The sequence below is a fragment of the Centruroides sculpturatus genome, unplaced genomic scaffold (genome assembly GCF_000671375.1).
Source record: "Centruroides sculpturatus isolate CEXI.00-Female unplaced genomic scaffold, Cexi_2.0 scaffold99, whole genome shotgun sequence".
NCBI lineage: Eukaryota > Metazoa > Arthropoda > Arachnida > Scorpiones > Buthidae > Centruroides > Centruroides sculpturatus.
In genome coordinates, this window is record NW_019384321.1 from 351,921 (window position 1) to 369,910 (window position 17,990).

General features: G+C 35.4%; 1 protein-coding gene across 2 annotated transcripts in view; it reads left to right on the forward strand.

Moving 5' to 3' along the window:
• Positions 1 to 15,869: 15,869 nt before the first annotated feature.
• The window catches only part of LOC111625688 (semaphorin-5A-like), a 52,834-nt gene continuing 50,713 nt past the window's right edge, over positions 15,870 to 17,990 (forward strand). The window contains exon 1 of one of the 2 annotated variants that reach the window (XM_023368917.1): positions 15,870 to 15,892. The gene's annotated coding sequence lies outside the window, so the exon portion shown is untranslated. Of the gene's footprint in view, positions 15,893 to 17,860; positions 17,989 to 17,990 lie in introns of those variants that run through there. The other variant, XM_023368902.1, reaches the window with a different exon arrangement.

A 17,990-nucleotide genomic window follows, 5' to 3' on the forward strand; every position in this document is an offset into this window, starting at 1 on the left:
CAATTTCGCTTCTCCCCGCGCGTTCGATGTAAATTGCCGACGAGACGTTAAATACGCCTTTTCCGGGGATCGATGGGCCGAGTAACGAAGGCGGAAAGATTATTTGGTTATCGACCGTTCCCGCCCGACGCTTCCTCCCGCCCTATTCGGAATCCGGGCGAACGGGCGGGCCGACGTGCGGAGTCCAACTTTGGCCCGAGACTCATTTCTCCTTCCGGCGGAAGAACTTTTCCGGGGAAGCGTGAGCCGTAAGAGCAGTGGCATTTCGACGTTCCTCTACCGTAGGCCACGCTAATTGCTCGGGGACGGCGGACAGCACGCTAATTACTCGAATTTCGTCCTTTCGCTCCTCCCGCGACTTTGCGACGCGATGCGCCCGGCGCTAAACGACGAGGTCCGCGGGCCTGATTTGCCATTGGTTTGTCGAAGGCACGTGATCGGAGAAGAAAGGCGTCCATTAGACAAGCGCGCGGCTCTTCTTTCGAGTCGATAGCACTTAAGGGTTCGTCCCACCGTGCGGTTAGAAATCGCAGCTTAATGGCCGGATGGGAATTTAAACGGGCCGGGGTCCAGCTGTCGCCATTATCCCGGCCGCTTTATTAATGAAGCGGGGTCGAGGATGATGCATGGAGGCAGGCACTGATTGCGCCCGTCGACGCGGGGATCCATCACGCTGACGGAGTGCTCTTCGCACCGTTCGCGGCGTGGATGCCGCCGCTAATGGATGGGCCGCGCCAGATGCGCCCTCCGCCGGACGATTACTCGCGCCCAAATAGAAATAGATAGACTCGCGCCGACGTCTCTCCGCCGCCGCGTCTAATTAATCGACCGCGTTACGCCACTCGCGCATACTTTTCCTCCCTTTTCTTGGGAATTCGATTCGAATCTCGACTTAGGCCGTTCTAAATTTGCGTGCGAATTTCTTTTTCCGTATCTTTAGCCGATCGTCGTTTAGAGAAGACGTCACGCTAGAAATCGGGAACTCCGGGCCAGACTAGAGGTACGACCCGTTCGCGTGTCGTATATCATCTCCTCCGAGTAATACTTAACCGGAATACGAAAATTTAACGCGTGCCCGGCCGACGGCCTTCGGAGAGAGGGAAGGAGGAGCTAGAGGAGGAACCGTCTCTGGCGAGATCGTCTACGTCGCACGCGTGGATACCGCCAGCGGCGACAGAGAATTTTTTCTGTCGTTTTCGACGAGAAAGATCAAAGAACGTTCGAATCTGTATTAAGAGTCGTCGAGAGACGATAAAAGAGAACGTTTTCGAATCTTCTCGAGAGCGAGAAACGACGGCGCGACGGAGAGAAAAGAGTCGCGCGAGAGAAGCGGGCGACAATCGCCTTCGATCTGCAGGCGGCCGGCGGCCCGGGCGGCGGCGGGCCAATCAGCACCGGAATTACCGTCACGCGAGCGGAAATATTAGTGGAAAGAACGGCAGATGTTGGCGTTCCGGTAGAAATGAAGACGTCTCCGGTCCCATGAATAGTCATATTTCACACGAATCGTGACGCGGCGCGGATCACGTAAACCGTTTCGCACCTCATCTTTCTCCATCGCCTTCGTGACGCGTCCGTCACGGAACGCCGATCCGAAGGCGGGCAGAAAAAAAATCGCGGCCGCCCGTCTAATTCTCGGGGTCCGTCGACGTCATCAATCAGGCGAGAGAGAGAGCGCATTCTGCCCGGCAAAAAACCGGAAGGGCCGCCCGTCTTAATAGATTGTCGGTTGCCATTAATTAAAGAGGTCGACGCCGGAGATCGACCCGATCTTCCTACTTCCGGTCGTTTCGGCCCGATCCGCCCGAATTCTGGAAGAAGGGAGAAGCTCCGCGTTTTTTTTCCTTTCGACCACGACCGGTAAGGTGGAAGTTTTCCGACGCCGCGTACCGTTATATCGTCGGCCATGGCACGCGGCACGCTCCGCCCCGCGACGGTTACGAAAGGGCTTAGAAAGTTAACGGGTAGGTCCGAGCGACGTTCGCTCGGCCTCGCGTAACAGTTACGTTGGCTAAAAGTGGATTTTAATCGATAAGATTAAGGTTACGAAGGTAAGAAAAACCTTTTAAGAAGTAATACTTTCGCGGTCTCTTTCGACGCCGCCATTTTTTTCTACTTTCGCAAAGATTCACCTCCGTCCGAATCCTTTCTGGATGGCTCGGAAGAGGGTGGTCGCGCCGAGCGACGTATTAATAACTCTTTCTGTTGCGAAGAATCCTACTGAAAATTCAATGGGATTCTTCGTAACGGGACAGGAATATAAGAGGCCAATAAATAAAATATGGTTAAATAAACTTCTATTGTAATTTAACCGTAACTAAAAAATATTGAGTACGCAATAAACTATAACAGTATAAAGGTGATCGGACTAAGGAAAAATTCATTTTAACGGATACCTTCGATCGTTCTGTTTGAAAATCCGAGTGATGTATGGGCGTTTCGGAAGGTACGAAGCGTCATCCCACTAGAAACGACGGGGAAAAAGGGATTCGCCCCCATTATACCAAACGCACATAAACTACGAGTAATGTCTAACGTTTATATTGTTTTTATTTAATTACTAATTGCAAAACGGCCTTACTCTATCGAATTATTCAGCCGAAAATGAAGAGTTTTCTTTTATAAATAGGCCTACATTATTTGAAAGCGAAACTGACTCAGTTACTGTCCTACATCAATAAAAACAATAAATTACAAAAATGATAAAAAAATCGAAGAATGTTTTCATTAGTCTTGATTCCGTCTGTATTTAAATTTCCCCCGGATGCGATTTATTTCATCCTTTCTTTATAGAATTCGATGCCAATTCGAATCGTTTCTAATCGGTACGTCACAAACGTTCTTCGTGTAATATTTGCACCTCCGTTTTCCTCTTCCATTAAATTTCCCGTAACGAGGTTAGTTTCCGATGGAGAAAATCGGCCGGTCGAATGTGTTACGATGCTTAATTTGACGTAAAGAATCCGGTTACTCTAAAGCCTTTCGAAACGATTTTCTTCTTGGAGTATAATGTAATGATGTAAAATTATTTACGTTCGATCTTCGTCTTTTGGGAAAGATTCCCCCCCCCCCGGCATTAACGATTTAATCGTCGTTTTTATCGTTATCACCTTTTCATAATAACCTGGGAGATAGTGTATAGTGTATAAACGTTAAACGGTTTACAAATCCGAAATGTAATACTCGAATTGATAAGATGGACGGACGAAATTAATCGTATGTATATATATAAGGGAAGCTGGGGAAAGAGATCTAATGTAATGTTGTAGCGGAGACTGAAGTAATGCCGAATGGGGCATTTCGTGGTCGAATATAACACTAGTAAGTGATATCATCTAGTGTTAGGTTAAAGCCGTTTGGAATTAAACTGTTAAGTCCACGTGTGCTTTTTAATATTTTCGTTATAAGAAGGCTGCGTATGTTTTGTCGAGGTAAGTAACATATATTTGTAATTTTTTTATACTCTTTGGTATTAAGAAATGACTATTGTTGATGCGTAAAGTAAATGATAATGTTTGTACTACATTTTAATATAATGTTTTTGCAATGAAGATAATTGAAGGTTGCAATAATACCGTAATGAACTATGATACAAATGTACTTTTTACACTGATTGGACCCCATTCTGAATGTAGTAGACGGGCTCACTCCGATAGTGAGGTCTACATTTGTGACTTTAGCACAAATACATAAACATTACTATTGTATGTTTTTCTTTTTAGTTTTAGCGTATGTTTTTATGATAATAGAATCAAAAATCTATAATAGAAAAAAAATCTTTTTATTTTTTACACATGTTTGTTTTAAATAGTATCAATAATCACGAACACTATTCGTGATTATTCTACATGTTAGGATAATGCCGAACAACGTACTGTACAAAAGTATTTAATTTTTAAATATAAAAATATCCGTAGTAAACTATTTAAAGCCTTTTATAACAGATTTTAAATATAGATAAATAGACCTAATTTCAATGGAAAAATATTTACTCACATAACTAAACCAGATAGGAACATCGAATCCTTAAGTGTTCGCCATTTCCCGAGTCTTCGTATTTACGAGGAAAAAAACTTCTCCTCAGAAATATTATCATTAAAATAAGCTCTTTAATTAAATTTTGTATTTAAAAAAACCATTAAAACAAAACTGCATGGAACGAAGTTATTATGAAAGCGATTTTTGTCAACAATTTTCCCCATAAACGGGGTAAGATTGTGCAGAGAAGCAAGGTAAGAGTCAACAAACATCGCAGTACAACTGTCCTGTTCTTAGAAAAGAAGTGTATTAAACATTGAATCCAGAGCATAAATTACATTTTTATGTATAAAATTTATTAAATATTAAGATTGATCTCTGCATAAAAATTATAAATATAATTGAGAGGTCAACAACAGATTTTACAACACTAACTCATAAACGTAAGTTAATTAGACTATTTTAAGCTTGACTCTCGAACACACCCAAGCTGTTTGAATGACACAGTTATGTTGATATGTTTAATCAACAAATTAGCTTCGTTTCTATTTCAATATTGTTCTTAATAAATGCCATTTAAATAATACACGCCATTGTAAAGTAACATCGAATACCGATTGAATTTCGATACGAAATAACTTTATTCTACCAAAAAAGAAGTAAGAAAGAAAAGTAATTAGTTAAAGACTTCTTTTAAGGGTTTTTAAAAGTTACTTTTACAATATAAATAATATAAAACATGCCTTCTATACTAATTTATATTGTAAATGATTTTATAATATCAAAATTTTCTCTTTTCCATAGATACAGAACGAACTAACAAATTCGAGTAAGCCTAACATTCGATTTAAAAGTGATTTAAAAATATTGTCTGAAAAATAAATTCGATTTCGATAAAATTTTAAATGACCTTTGAAATATTATTAGATAGTAAGACGGGTCGAGATTGTTATTGTTTTGAGATAGAGAAGAGAGAACGGACAAAACTCTCGACTTTTCTTCCGAAGTCTTTGTAACGTCACGTTCTTTACTCTTAAAATCACATCAATTGGCAAACTTTGTAGAGTTTTCGATCGCCGTATTTTACTGCAGCGAGTGTCCGATCTTCAATAATATTTTACTTTCGCTCATTTCGCTGTCGAACAGTTTTCTTCGACGGGATCGGCTGAGACGGTCGTCGAATATCGGTTGACTTTCGCCGCTCCTCCTTTATTTTGATCTTTCTCCTCATCTCGTTTACGTTTTATCTCGATTGAAACGGGAAAACTGCATCCATTGTTCGATCCAGAGAACTCTCTTTATCAATAATCTCGCATCCTTCTATTGTCAATTATCTTCTTGTCCTCTTTACTAACAATTTCTGCACCACGCCCTTTGTCTACCGTACGTCACGTGGGAACAGAGGTGGCGAAGTGTTCATTCGATAACTGCCGATTCTTAAAAGACAGTTAGACTAAGGGACGAGCGAACGGTTCACCTCGAAAGAAATTTAAAATTTTCTTTCTCCTTTCTCTCTTTCGCTTCACAATCGAAGAAATGTTATTGACTGGCGCCGATTAAGACACGTTTCTTCGGAAAGTTTTTGTCGTTTCTCGTGGTATTAACGTAAAAGGAAAATATCAATCTCCAAAAAGTATAATTTTAAAGATAATTAAGCCTTTAGGTAATTACTTTTCCTCTACGTCTCTCCGTAAGCTGAATCGGTTGTCGGGTAGAGCTCTTTCCGACCCGAACACGGGTCTTGTCGAAAGAACAGAGAACCAATTAAAGAAAAAGATGAGAAAGAAAAAAAATCCTACGTTTAAATATCCGAAATTATTTACGGGAGATGTTTAATCGAGGCAAAGAGAAATAACGTTAAAGACGTTCGAAAACTACAGTCCTGGAAGATTTGGAGTGCGACGATGAACATATTCTAAACGTAATTGGTTGGTCTACTACTATTAATATTACCATTTATTTTTCTATTTATTCACTCAAACCTCTTTAGATTACAAACGAGTCTATTTGTAGATGGACGAATGCCGAAAGGGATTTTTTTCCTATTATCGTCACTCCGTTAGGAAATCGACTGAGTAATTGTTTAAAATTTTTCCAGGAGAGCCTCCCGGAGGATGTAAATATGTTAATTCTAACGTTCTACAAGTCTTTTCGCAATATTTTTCACCTGGGAGCTTTGCGGTGAGACATCCGCCCGAGTGTCGTGAGATCCAAACTCGTAATCACTACTGGATTCCTTCCGATCTATCGATGTCTGCTTAAGTAAAAGGAGTACAGAACAGAAGATTCGGAAAAGATTCTTCTCTGGAGATGTAACGTGTCCTCTATACTTTCTTTAACGTCGAAGTATTCCTTCCGTTTCTACTGGAAATAGGCGTAGGCATTCTTCTTCTAGTCTAAAGTTGGATAAACAGTTTTATTCCAAATATCAAGATATTTGGGACGAACGACTCACTTAAGTTCGAGTTACGGCCCTCGGAGTAGATCGAGCGATCGGATTCAAAATGCCAAAATCGGCATTATCTAATATAACAATTGTAATCGTAGATACAATCTAGCGATAAATTTACATTCGAGAGAATAAATTGACTGATTTTTCAACACGACAGAGTAACGCATTAAGACTATGGTAGGCGACAATTTCGCCCATAATGGATGGTCGACCAGCGCGAACGAGAGAATGGAGAATGTCGCTCCTCCTCACACTATCCCGATAATTTATGAATAAGATCTAATTCGAACCCCAATTAACTCTCGATCATCCAGCTTAAAACTTTATGGCAAACTTTTAGCATTTCCTTATGTTTTATTAAAAATTTTGAATCGTTTATTGTACACATTTTAGAAGAGAATGCTAAAAAGTTTTAGAATCTAATATAGTTTACTCTTTTTCTTATTAGAATAAATACACCTAAGTCAGAGTTTACGATTGGATCCGACTCGTACGAAGACGGGGAATCGAACCCGATCCATAAGATTGGCTAAAAGCCTCGTGAATCGGGATGAGATTCAAACCCGGATTCCTCGGGGCTTGAACGGGTTAGAGAAAAGAATTGAAGATTCGAAGATCGGCGACGATCGAACGACGTTTATTATTTGACAAACGATGCGATCGCTTAGATAAATAAGAGAGTCTTTCGATTAGAATGGCGTCGCGTCGTAATTTCCGACGCCAGTCGATATTTCTCCTTTCCTCTCGTTGGTTAAGACGATCCATTAAGACTGCTTCCCGCTTTATAAATCTCTCGCCTCCCTCGTCCCGTCGCCGCCATTTAAAATATTAAAAATGCTAAATTCTCCGGTAATTGGGTGTCGTCGATCGTCGATTATCGCATTTACTCCGGTTATGAATAAAGGAAACGAATCGACAACGCTACCCGAAAGCGAATCCCAACTTAATCCGTCGGATGATCAATTAAGGAAAAAAAGAAAATAAATTTCGAAATTATACAGTCTGATAAATAGAATTCGTACTGTATTAATTACTAATAAATTTCAATCGTAAAACCATAATTTTATCTTCGAAAAAATGCAAGAATCTTATAGGAATTGACCTCCTTTAGGCCAAATTTCGTTCGTTTTATAGATAATTCGCCTTAGGAAACCGATAATTAGAAATGTAGCAACGTATACAACACTTTTGTACAGTACATAAACATACAAAAGCGTATCTCTATTAACGAAATACCTTACTTAATTAAATATTCCAAAGTAATTTTTAATATATTTATACGATTTGTATTGTATTTAATTCTTCATCCATACAAACTCCGGATAAGTGATTAATAAAGAAATATACTATTTGTTAGGGCCGATAAACTTTTATAAGATATCGGGATATTAAAATCGCGTAACTCGAGTTTTTTTCTTGGTCATTTACTTACTTTATTATTCATCAAATAGCCTAATAAGCATCCTGGCACCAAATAGCGTTTGTATTGTTAAAGGTGAAGCTATAATAGGCTTATAAATAATAAGTTTATATTTTAAAACATAGGCGGAGGATAGTATCAGCAGCTGTTTCTCGGACGTTGATATCGCTAAATAGGAGAATTTTTCACTATAAATAATAATTAATGTTATACTCGGGACAATTACTCTCGTTAAAAGAAGCGTTAAAGCCATCTTTTAACCGGTGATAATTCGAAAAGATCTCGGTAATTTTATTGGAGGATCGATTTTAGCGAGATATCTCATGCATCTAACGGTTTAGTTAATCCAAAAGGAATTTCGTAGGCAAGCTTCCGATATTTTCCCGACAAATACAGACGCGTAAACAGCGAATTATAACAATATTTCTCGTGTTTTAATAATTGAATTTGATTCCTCTAGTTTTAAATTACAGTCATTATTAATGTAGTCAAGCGAAGCCTTTTTAAATATAATTTTTACCCGTAGATCCGAAGTGTTTATTTACCAGTCGATCCCCCTATAACACTGTTGATAATTCTGTTTTATATGAATTCCATGTTGTACGAGTCACTTAGATTTTACAAATGTGTGTGCCGGGCTGTGAACGGATCACGTATTTGTAAAATCTAAGTGACTCGTACAACATGGAATTCATATAAAACAGAATTATCAACAGTGTTATAGGGAGGTCGACTGGTAGTTTTTTTTTTTTACACTTTCCGCCCTGTGGATATTAAGTGGCATTTTTTTCCCATACCCGTCGTGAATTCGGCTAGGCACACATTGAGTACAGCCGTATAGTAAAGGATAGAGAGAATATATTCAATTCGACCAAGACTCAGAGCCTTACCGTATCCCTAGAGGGCTGACTGGAACCTTTTCCGACTTGGCCATACCGCTGTAATTGCCGGATATTAAAAGAGATAATTTTAGTAAAAAAAATCTCTTTTTACATTTATTATAAACAGGCTTTCATTTATGATAAATTAATATTTATCGACAAGTATCACAAAAACATTTAAACTAACTCGCTACCTTCGCGTTTTTATCCGGGAAGATGAATTCCGAGTATGTCAACCGATAATGGCCGATCTTAACCCCTTCGTATATTCTCGACGTTCCCTTAGAGATTAAATGGTAACTAACAAATATTTCCTCAATAGAAAAAAAAGAGTCACGTGTACGATTTTCCACACAAAAGGGACAAGAGGACAAGACAACCCTAAGATTACGCCACCTAGTGTGCGAAATCGATAATACTTTAAGGTTAAAATTGGCACCCGAAAGAATCTCTAGTGAAAAGCGGAGAGAATATCGCATTTTCGGCTAATTTCCGTCAATTGTTCTGGCATTCAAACCCGTCGAACTTTTTCTCTAGTAAAAAAACAACATATCTGACTAATCGGAAGGACGGATTTGTCGACATAAGATAGAGATTTAAACGTGGTAAATGAGCGTGTTTCTTTCTTTCTTCCTTCCTTTTTTAACGGAAAAACTATTTATATTCAATAAAATAAATGTCTTTTAAAATGGGTTGATTTAAAAGAAAATCGGTGGAAATTAATTGGCAAATTCCGTCATTTCATTTACCAAGACTTTTTTTAAATCGCTTTTAATATTCCCCTTTAAGTTCAGGTTTTTCTCTCATTCCAATTTAGAACGTATATTAATTACTGGCGGCTTCAAATCTCTCTCTCTCTTTCCATCGGTTTAATTCTAAGCCACACGCCCGAATCGCTTCACATTTAATCGTAATTTATTATAAATAATTAAACGCAATTTATTACTTAAAGATGCCGTCGAATTACAGTTTTAACTTTTAATTACGATATTTCTAAGGTTTAATTTTTGTTTCGTCTCGGAAAATTTCACCGACTGTTCCATTCGAATCCATTAAAAAAATTAACAATATCCTAATTTTATTAAACCTTCATTCTATTACGCTATTGTCTTCAAATCTTCCAACTCAAATTTCATCAACTTCTAATTAAGATAGAAGGCTGAAACTTTGAAGACATATTTAATTTCGATGACAATGCATTTTAATCATGTTTTTAGCGGGTTATCTACCTCACAATCTTCCCCCGAAATCCGATAAATGTAACTGTTTGGTTTATTCGTATCGACAATGCTACACACGGGCCATCTGTTGAGGGGGATGCCTCCCGGGAGGTCTTTTATGGGAAACTAACCTTTACTTATGTGTTACTAACGTGGATAAAACCCGGAAAACTCCACTAGACCAGTCCGTTGATCTAGCGCGAACCCACCACCAACTACCAGTGTTCGGTGGTTTTATCCACTTGGCTACTGGTGGGTAGAATTTAATCATTATGGGTATGTATAAATGCACTGTAGTGATGTAATTTACACGGTGTGGTAGCATCACTCCACCTCACCATTTAAGAACAAAAACGTAACATTCGTTTCCGCGTTACATTGAGTAACGTTAATCTATAAGGCATAAAAAATAAAATTCACAGCTTATATACCTTATATATATATATATTAAATTTATTTAAACACATGTAGTAATTTTTAAATAAATTTTTAATTTTNATAACATTATATTTTCTGAATCATAAATAGGCTTAAATTAGAAATTGAGAGTGTAGAACTTCAACATAAAGAAATTTTAACTCAACAACAATCACGTTATAATGCTGAAATGACAAATTTATTGGATCAGTTACAAGAAACAGAATGCACAAAAGAGACACTGGAAAAAGAGGTTATAAATTTTATTATGCTTTTAAATAAATTTTTAATTTTAATAACAATACAGGTTTTAATCCGGCATAGTTATCTACTAGGCACCCGTATCAATGGAGTGGAACAGAGTACAAGAATAATAATTAGTAATTTCAATAGTAATTAATCTTAAGATTTAAATAATTTAATTTTACTGTAATCTAACGGATTTTATTTGTAGGAATCCTCTGAAAAATATAATATATAGGCCTATTAAGATATCAATAGGGTGGCCCTTTGTAAGAAAACTTTGTTTTACAACAATAAACTTTACTTAAGGTAGACTACTTAATATGTTTTGGTTCATTCGTCTTTTATATTTTTTGGAAGCTTTTTTATGTTTTTTTTTAACGAAATGGTTATGTTTCCGTAAAATATTCCGAATTACGATTTAATTCTATTAAGCGCAAAACATATTTCATGAGAAAAGGCCAGAATGTTAGGTATACTTTAATTAAAAGAACGTAAAAAAAAAGAATAAACACTAGAATTGTCTTAACATTTTGTGTCTTTTTACGCCTCAAGAATATAACAGTCTGATAGAGAAGTCGACCTTTATCTTGAGGCTCTCATACGCCTCAATATAACCTCGCAAAAAAGTTCTTTCTGGCGGACACAATTATAAGAATATATTGATATTTTGTTGTTGTTGTTGCCTATTTTTCTCTCTAACTTTTTATTAAGAATATATTTAACAACTTTAATGAAAATAATTTTGATGAAAATGAAACAAAAGATATGAAAGGATATTATTGTAACTACGGCAATAAAAGAGAGTTTATCGATGAGAATAATACTTTACACTTAAAGAATGCCGCCGGGAGAGAGTGAGCAGAAGATTTTACCCCGGACAGAAAAAAACGTGGGGGACCTTAGCGATTTCAAACACTATAAAGCTAATTTGTTGTTGTTGTCGAAACCGTGTTGTTATTTATGTTTGTATACTTCATTGTGCCAGTATACAAACTATAAAGCTAATGTTATTTTACTTACAGAAAATAAAATCTTTAAGACTGTGTTTTATTAATAAAGAATCATTCTACGTTTCATTTGTTCAGAAAACAAAAGACAAAAACACCGTTCGTGATGCTACTAGGATACAGTAAAGTACAGTACAATATATAGAAACTTTACAGAGCTTTTGTAGATTAAATGTTGAATTTATTATTGTAATAAACGAGCTCGAAAAATTTCTAGACAATACAGTATACAGTAATGTACAGTACAGTTTTTACAATAATATAATGCACGTTATCGTAAATACTTCCATATATCGAAACACTTGGTAATTACGGTATAATTTCGTTTTGATTATAATTACTCGTTAAATATAATTTCTCTATTGTCAAGGCATCAAAACATTTTAAATTATTGTAAAACTTTTCGAAAAAAATTTATTCGAGTTAGCGGGTATTTACTGTATATTATTCAACACTAGAGATCAAATCATACTTTTAAAAGCGTGATTTTAAATAGTCATATTGCTAGTCAAAATATTTCTCATGGGACTTTTCGTTTTTAAGTTCAAAAATTCAATGGTTTGTCTACTCATATACATTTTTATTGTACAAATATTCATATAATTAATCTGTAAAAAATTCTTGAAACAATACTTTACTGCTTGAAGAGGAGATTTAAGTTTTAATCGATCAATATCAATTCAGAAATAGATTTACAATATAAAACGAATTATTACAGAAATGGATATTACACAGAAAAGAAATTATGGTATGTATACCTCTATTTTAAGTAATTTGTATTATTTTATTTCAAGTTTCTTAATGTTTCTTTTTCCTCTCTCTTTTTCACTCTCCTCCCTCTGGTTACTAGGATTAAACATTCCCATTACAGGGTCGGTTAAATCCTTAATAGGGTCGGCCGAATGATGCTGTCTCTTTCAACATATCCGCATCAACTCACTTATGAAAATTTCCGAATAGCGGTAACCCAGAGCTTCAGGTTGATATCCAATCTTCATTTCGAGTTCTTCAATTATCAATTGTTTTATCATTTATGTTAATTTATATGTTAATCTACTGTAGTATACAACATTTTCACATCTTTCTAATTATAATCGTTTTAAGATTTATTTTGATCTATTCATTTCTATCTCTTATAAGGTTATATATTCACTTAAGCGTTTGTATCTTTAAAGTTCTGTTTCTGACACCTTTTTATTGCTTAATATCAATCCAGAAGTGTAGTATAAAATGAATGATGTTGATGATATCAATCAATATGAAACTGTTTGATATATGGTAAGAATGAAAAACATATCAGATAAAAAAACTAGATACATAAAAGTCAAGACCAGACAGAAAGTTTAGAGGAAGGAGGCCTGATTAACTATATATTAAATTCTGGTTTGCACTGGAAGTCACGTTATTTCAATTAAAAAAATTCTCCTAAAAAGAATTAGATAGATAACCGGCACGATTCCATTGCTAACGGAAAAGTATGATTTACAGGGGCAAGACTAATTTGAAGTGGAGAGCATATATTTTAAATAAATGTCGAAAGTAAATTAGTGTTTTTAAGTAAATAACATTCAAAATATTCACGCATTATTTGGTTTTACATCGGAAGCGATAAACTAAATTACCTAAATATGGGTGAAGACTCCGATTATATAAGTTAGTAACGACCCCACAGACAGATCCGTGTCATTATTTAGAGCGCGTGTTCTTTGTGACTTTACAGATTGAACTTTTATGGTAATTTGAAAGAAATTTGTGGTTTTTTCTATAGAATACAATGAAACGGATTATTTAGGAAAATATATAAATAAGAATACGATATATTTTTCCGAAAAAGTTGAGAAAAAAGAAGAAGTTCATAGAGAACGTTGTCACAAATAAACAAAATTTCCCTTTTATTAGAATGTTGACTATATTATTAGTCAACTCTTGGAATTTCCAACTATAAATTCCTATTTTAAATATCTGTTTAAAATAATAATAAAATGAATAAAGATAAAAATAATTAGTCATACAATCAGAAACATTTATTATAAAAATAAAACAGTAATAGAAATGTACAGCTTTAATTAATAATAACAATGAAAATAATTTATAGAAATAATTAATTAATAATAATTTAAAAATTGTTAAAGTATAACTTAAAAGATAAACAATAAAAACTTATTCCGAAAATAACAATAACAAACAAAACATCTTTGTCTTTATTTTTTAAATTTTATTTAGTAAATTAATTTCTTAGCTTTATCACTCAACAATATATCGGATAAAAGGTAAAATGCTAATGGAAAATTTTCAGGAAGCGAAATTTCTCCAAAATATTGTATTAAAGCATTAAACAAACTTTAAAATTAATCCTATAATAGCCATTTTTTACAACTTCAATTTTCGTGCACCGTACTAACATCTCAGCCGAGTCTAGTTTATATATCGAAGTCTTTGATTATTACATAAATAATTTCAGAGAAAGTATCCAGAAATCTTTGATTTATTCCAACTTGTGGCAGATAATATATTCCCTTTTAATTCTCGGTTCGACCTCCAGATGGATGCACCTACGTCGGCCGTCGATGTAAATAAATAATCGAAACCTCCTGGAATAATAACTAATACTTTACACTTAAAGAATGCCGCCGGGAGAGAGTGAGCAGAAGATTTTACCCCGGACAGAAAAAAACGTGGGGGACCTTAGCGATTTCAAACACTATAAAGCTAATTTGTTGTTGTTGTCGAAACCGTGTTGTTATTTATGTTTGTATACTTCATTGTGCCAGTATACAAACTATAAAGCTAATGTTATTTTACTTACAGAAAATAAAATCTTTAAGACTGTGTTTTATTAATAAAGAATCATTCTACGTTTCATTTGTTCAGAAAACAAAAGACAAAAACACCGTTCGTGATGCTACTAGGATACAGTAAAGTACAGTACAATATATAGAAACTTTACAGAGCTTTTGTAGATTAAATGTTGAATTTATTATTGTAATAAACGAGCTCGAAAAATTTCTAGACAATACAGTATACAGTAATGTACAGTACAGTTTTTACAATAATATAATGCACGTTATCGTAAANAATAAGAGATGGCGCCTAACGCTTACCTCTAGTGCCAAATTAATTACGTAATTTATTTAGTAATTAGCCTTAAAACTAGCCCGATGGATTTACGGCATATGTTTGGTGATTATCTATAGCCTACATTAGCCACAGCAGTTTTTAGAATGGTTAAGTAATATACAGTATTAGATTTTATATAAAACACTTAATTAGTGAATTTATTAAAATTAATTTCAATGTTATGCTTTATGCTGTTATTCTATTATATAGCCTAATTATAAATTTATGTAATTTAAGTGTTATTTTTGATTTCGTAATCGAATTTTCCAAATCGTTCAAATGCCTGAAATTCGATCGGGCGTTAATTTTCCTAATATTTATATTACATTTAAATCACATTATTTTGTGATTATTATTTTATCAACCACTTCTTTGACGGGAAAAAAGTACGATTTTAAGCTAAGTATTATATATAAAGTAGATTTAAAGAATTTAACAAGCGTAAAGTCAGGCAATGTAGCTTAAGAAATGCTAAATAGATCAGAAGGATCTTATTTTACGGAGGAATTGACATATGTGGATGATGAATGATTAGGATAACCACACCTAATCCCACCGAATCAGACTCTTAAGTCAGAAAACCGTGCTTATTCAGCTTCCGACACTTCAAACATCTACATTTTCCATGTATTTTTCTCATATATTGGGTATGGTATAATAAAATTTTGTTCTGTACGTATAAAAGAAACATTAAACTAAAATATTATTCGTTAAAATAACATAAAGTAAAATGTTTTAAACATATTTTTAACATTATTATAAGTACTGTATCGTTTGAGACTAGTCGGGGTGGAGTACAAATTTACTTGGAATTTCGTTCTGCCGATACACATCCTACGTGTAAAATAAGACCATACTTTAGAAAGTAAAAATATTATTTAAAAAAATGGTTAATAAGAAATATATAAAAAGTTGAATTCATGAAAATATAAATAACATGAAAAATAAACGATATTAGTGAAGTCCTCGTATTACATAATAACATTTAGCTTGAAATAAATACAACCGAATACGATAACGAAATGTAATTACGTCAGAACTTTCTCGTGTATACACATCTTTAGATTTCTTTCACCGATTAAAACGTAATATTAATTAAAATTTACTGATTTAAACATCTTTTCTATTATCCTTTTTAATTGTATAGCCTATAAGTAAGTTAATTATTATTATTATTATTTTATATATATAAGATAATATAAATAGTTCATTCAAATTTATTAAATATTTTTAAAAAAATGTAATTAAGAATGAGATTATGATCTAAATTTTACTAATTTAATCCTAATTAATCGATACGGTTAGTTGTTACATAAACGTAAATTTAATATTACCGAATCTAACGTAAATTAGTTTTAGATAATTTAAGAGTTCATTAAGAGTTTATGTAATTAAGATAACATAACTAGTTTGGCTAGAAGAGCCTAATTTATTTAGAATTCATCTAGAATATAAATCTTTTATCGACTTAGGTTCGATTCGTCGTTTTGTAATCAGTTTAGACGGTGTGTTTCTAACGTACTACAGACGTGTGTAAACGGGCTTTTTTTACAGGTTTTAAATTAATAAACCGGTTCTTTCTAGCCGTTTTCGATAATTTTTCATAACAGAATATTTATTAATCACTCCATGCTTACAGTCAAATTTAATCTTACACTCGAAACGATAACGGATACGACGATTCATTGAACAACATTCGATTTCTTATCGCATTATATAAAGCGGATAGTCGCTTTCGATTACGATTTTTATATCCGTGGAAAAAGCGGAAACAATTGATAAAACTTTCGTAAAAATAGAAGGAACTTCCTCGTAATTTTTCCGACTTACGAATGGGCGATAAATTTGTTTTAATTTAATCGACATACAAAGTCGACCCCCTTATAACACTGCTGATAATTCTGTTTTATATGAATTCCGTGTTGTACGAGTCGCTTAGATTTTGCAAATACGTGTGCCGGGCTGTGAACGGCTCATGTATTTGTAAAATCTAAGTGACTCGTACAACACGGAATTCATATAAAACAGAATTATCAACAGTGTTATAGGGGGATCAACTTTAATCTAAATAAGTTTTACGCAATCGAACTTCTGTTTTTCTCGATTAATAGATAAAATAATTTACTCGTTAACTGTGTAAAGAGGAAGAGTTAAGAAATCGATAGTTTAACTACGAGACGACGATAGATCGAGACTGTTTTATTAGGGTGCGACTATGCAAACGCGAATTTATTAGAGAGCGAGAGGTTGCGAGCGATATAGTTCTCGCAAAAGAAAACCATGCACAAGCGAGAAGCGAGAAATATCTGGTTTTCTCGCACATATTTGAGAGGGTTTGATATTTATCGCGTCTCGCCACTTCTCGCCACATATTCTCGCTCGCTCGCATAGTCGCACCTTTAAAACCCAAGATAGATAAGCTTATCTCCAGCCAGCACTCTTAAATAAATATAAAATATTTTTTTTTACAAGTATTATAATTTCTATACTTTAACTATCGTAACACTTTATTTTTCCCATTTAAATACACGAAGCGATTTAATAATATCTGGATTAGGTCGACGAAAGCGATTAAAATTGAGCTTCTTTTCTACGTTGCATTGTGTGGCAAACGTAATAACCGGTAATGTAGTGGATTTTCGTTATTATTATTTTCGATAATAACGAAAATCGATTTCGACACGTCGAGCAGTTAATAAAAGTTTGCGAGAATAAACGATTCCGCGATAAATAAGCGAAAGCGAAATTAGCATATTCGTTGGGAAAACATACGTTGAATTTCGGTTTGACTTGGAGAAGCGCGTTTTTGATTTTTTCTGACGGAGAGGAAAAATAAAAAAGTGTATTCGGGGTCGACGAGCGGAGTGGCAATTCTCGGAAGAGGTCCGCCGGCGGCACGATGGCAAAAAGCGGTCGGTCCAGCGGCGCCGCTCCTCCCTTCCGTCGTTTCTCGCCCGGTAATGACGGGTGACGGCGTTCCACCCGCCGCTAAATTCTTTCGAATGGCGCGCCGTCCGAAAACCCTTTCGTCCGCCGGAACAACGGCCATCTTCGTGTCGCGTACCCGGCGGTAAGCGGAAAGCGGCGCGAAGCCAGGCGACGGGCGACGACGCCGCCGTCGTCGCTTTTCGGACCGCCCTGTAGATGGCGCCGCGTCATGCGCCGACTGGCAACTTTCCTGGAAGCGTCGTCGTCGCGGCCGAGGTCGAACGTCGATCGACGGGTCGTCGCCGTTTCGACAGGACCTCCGGT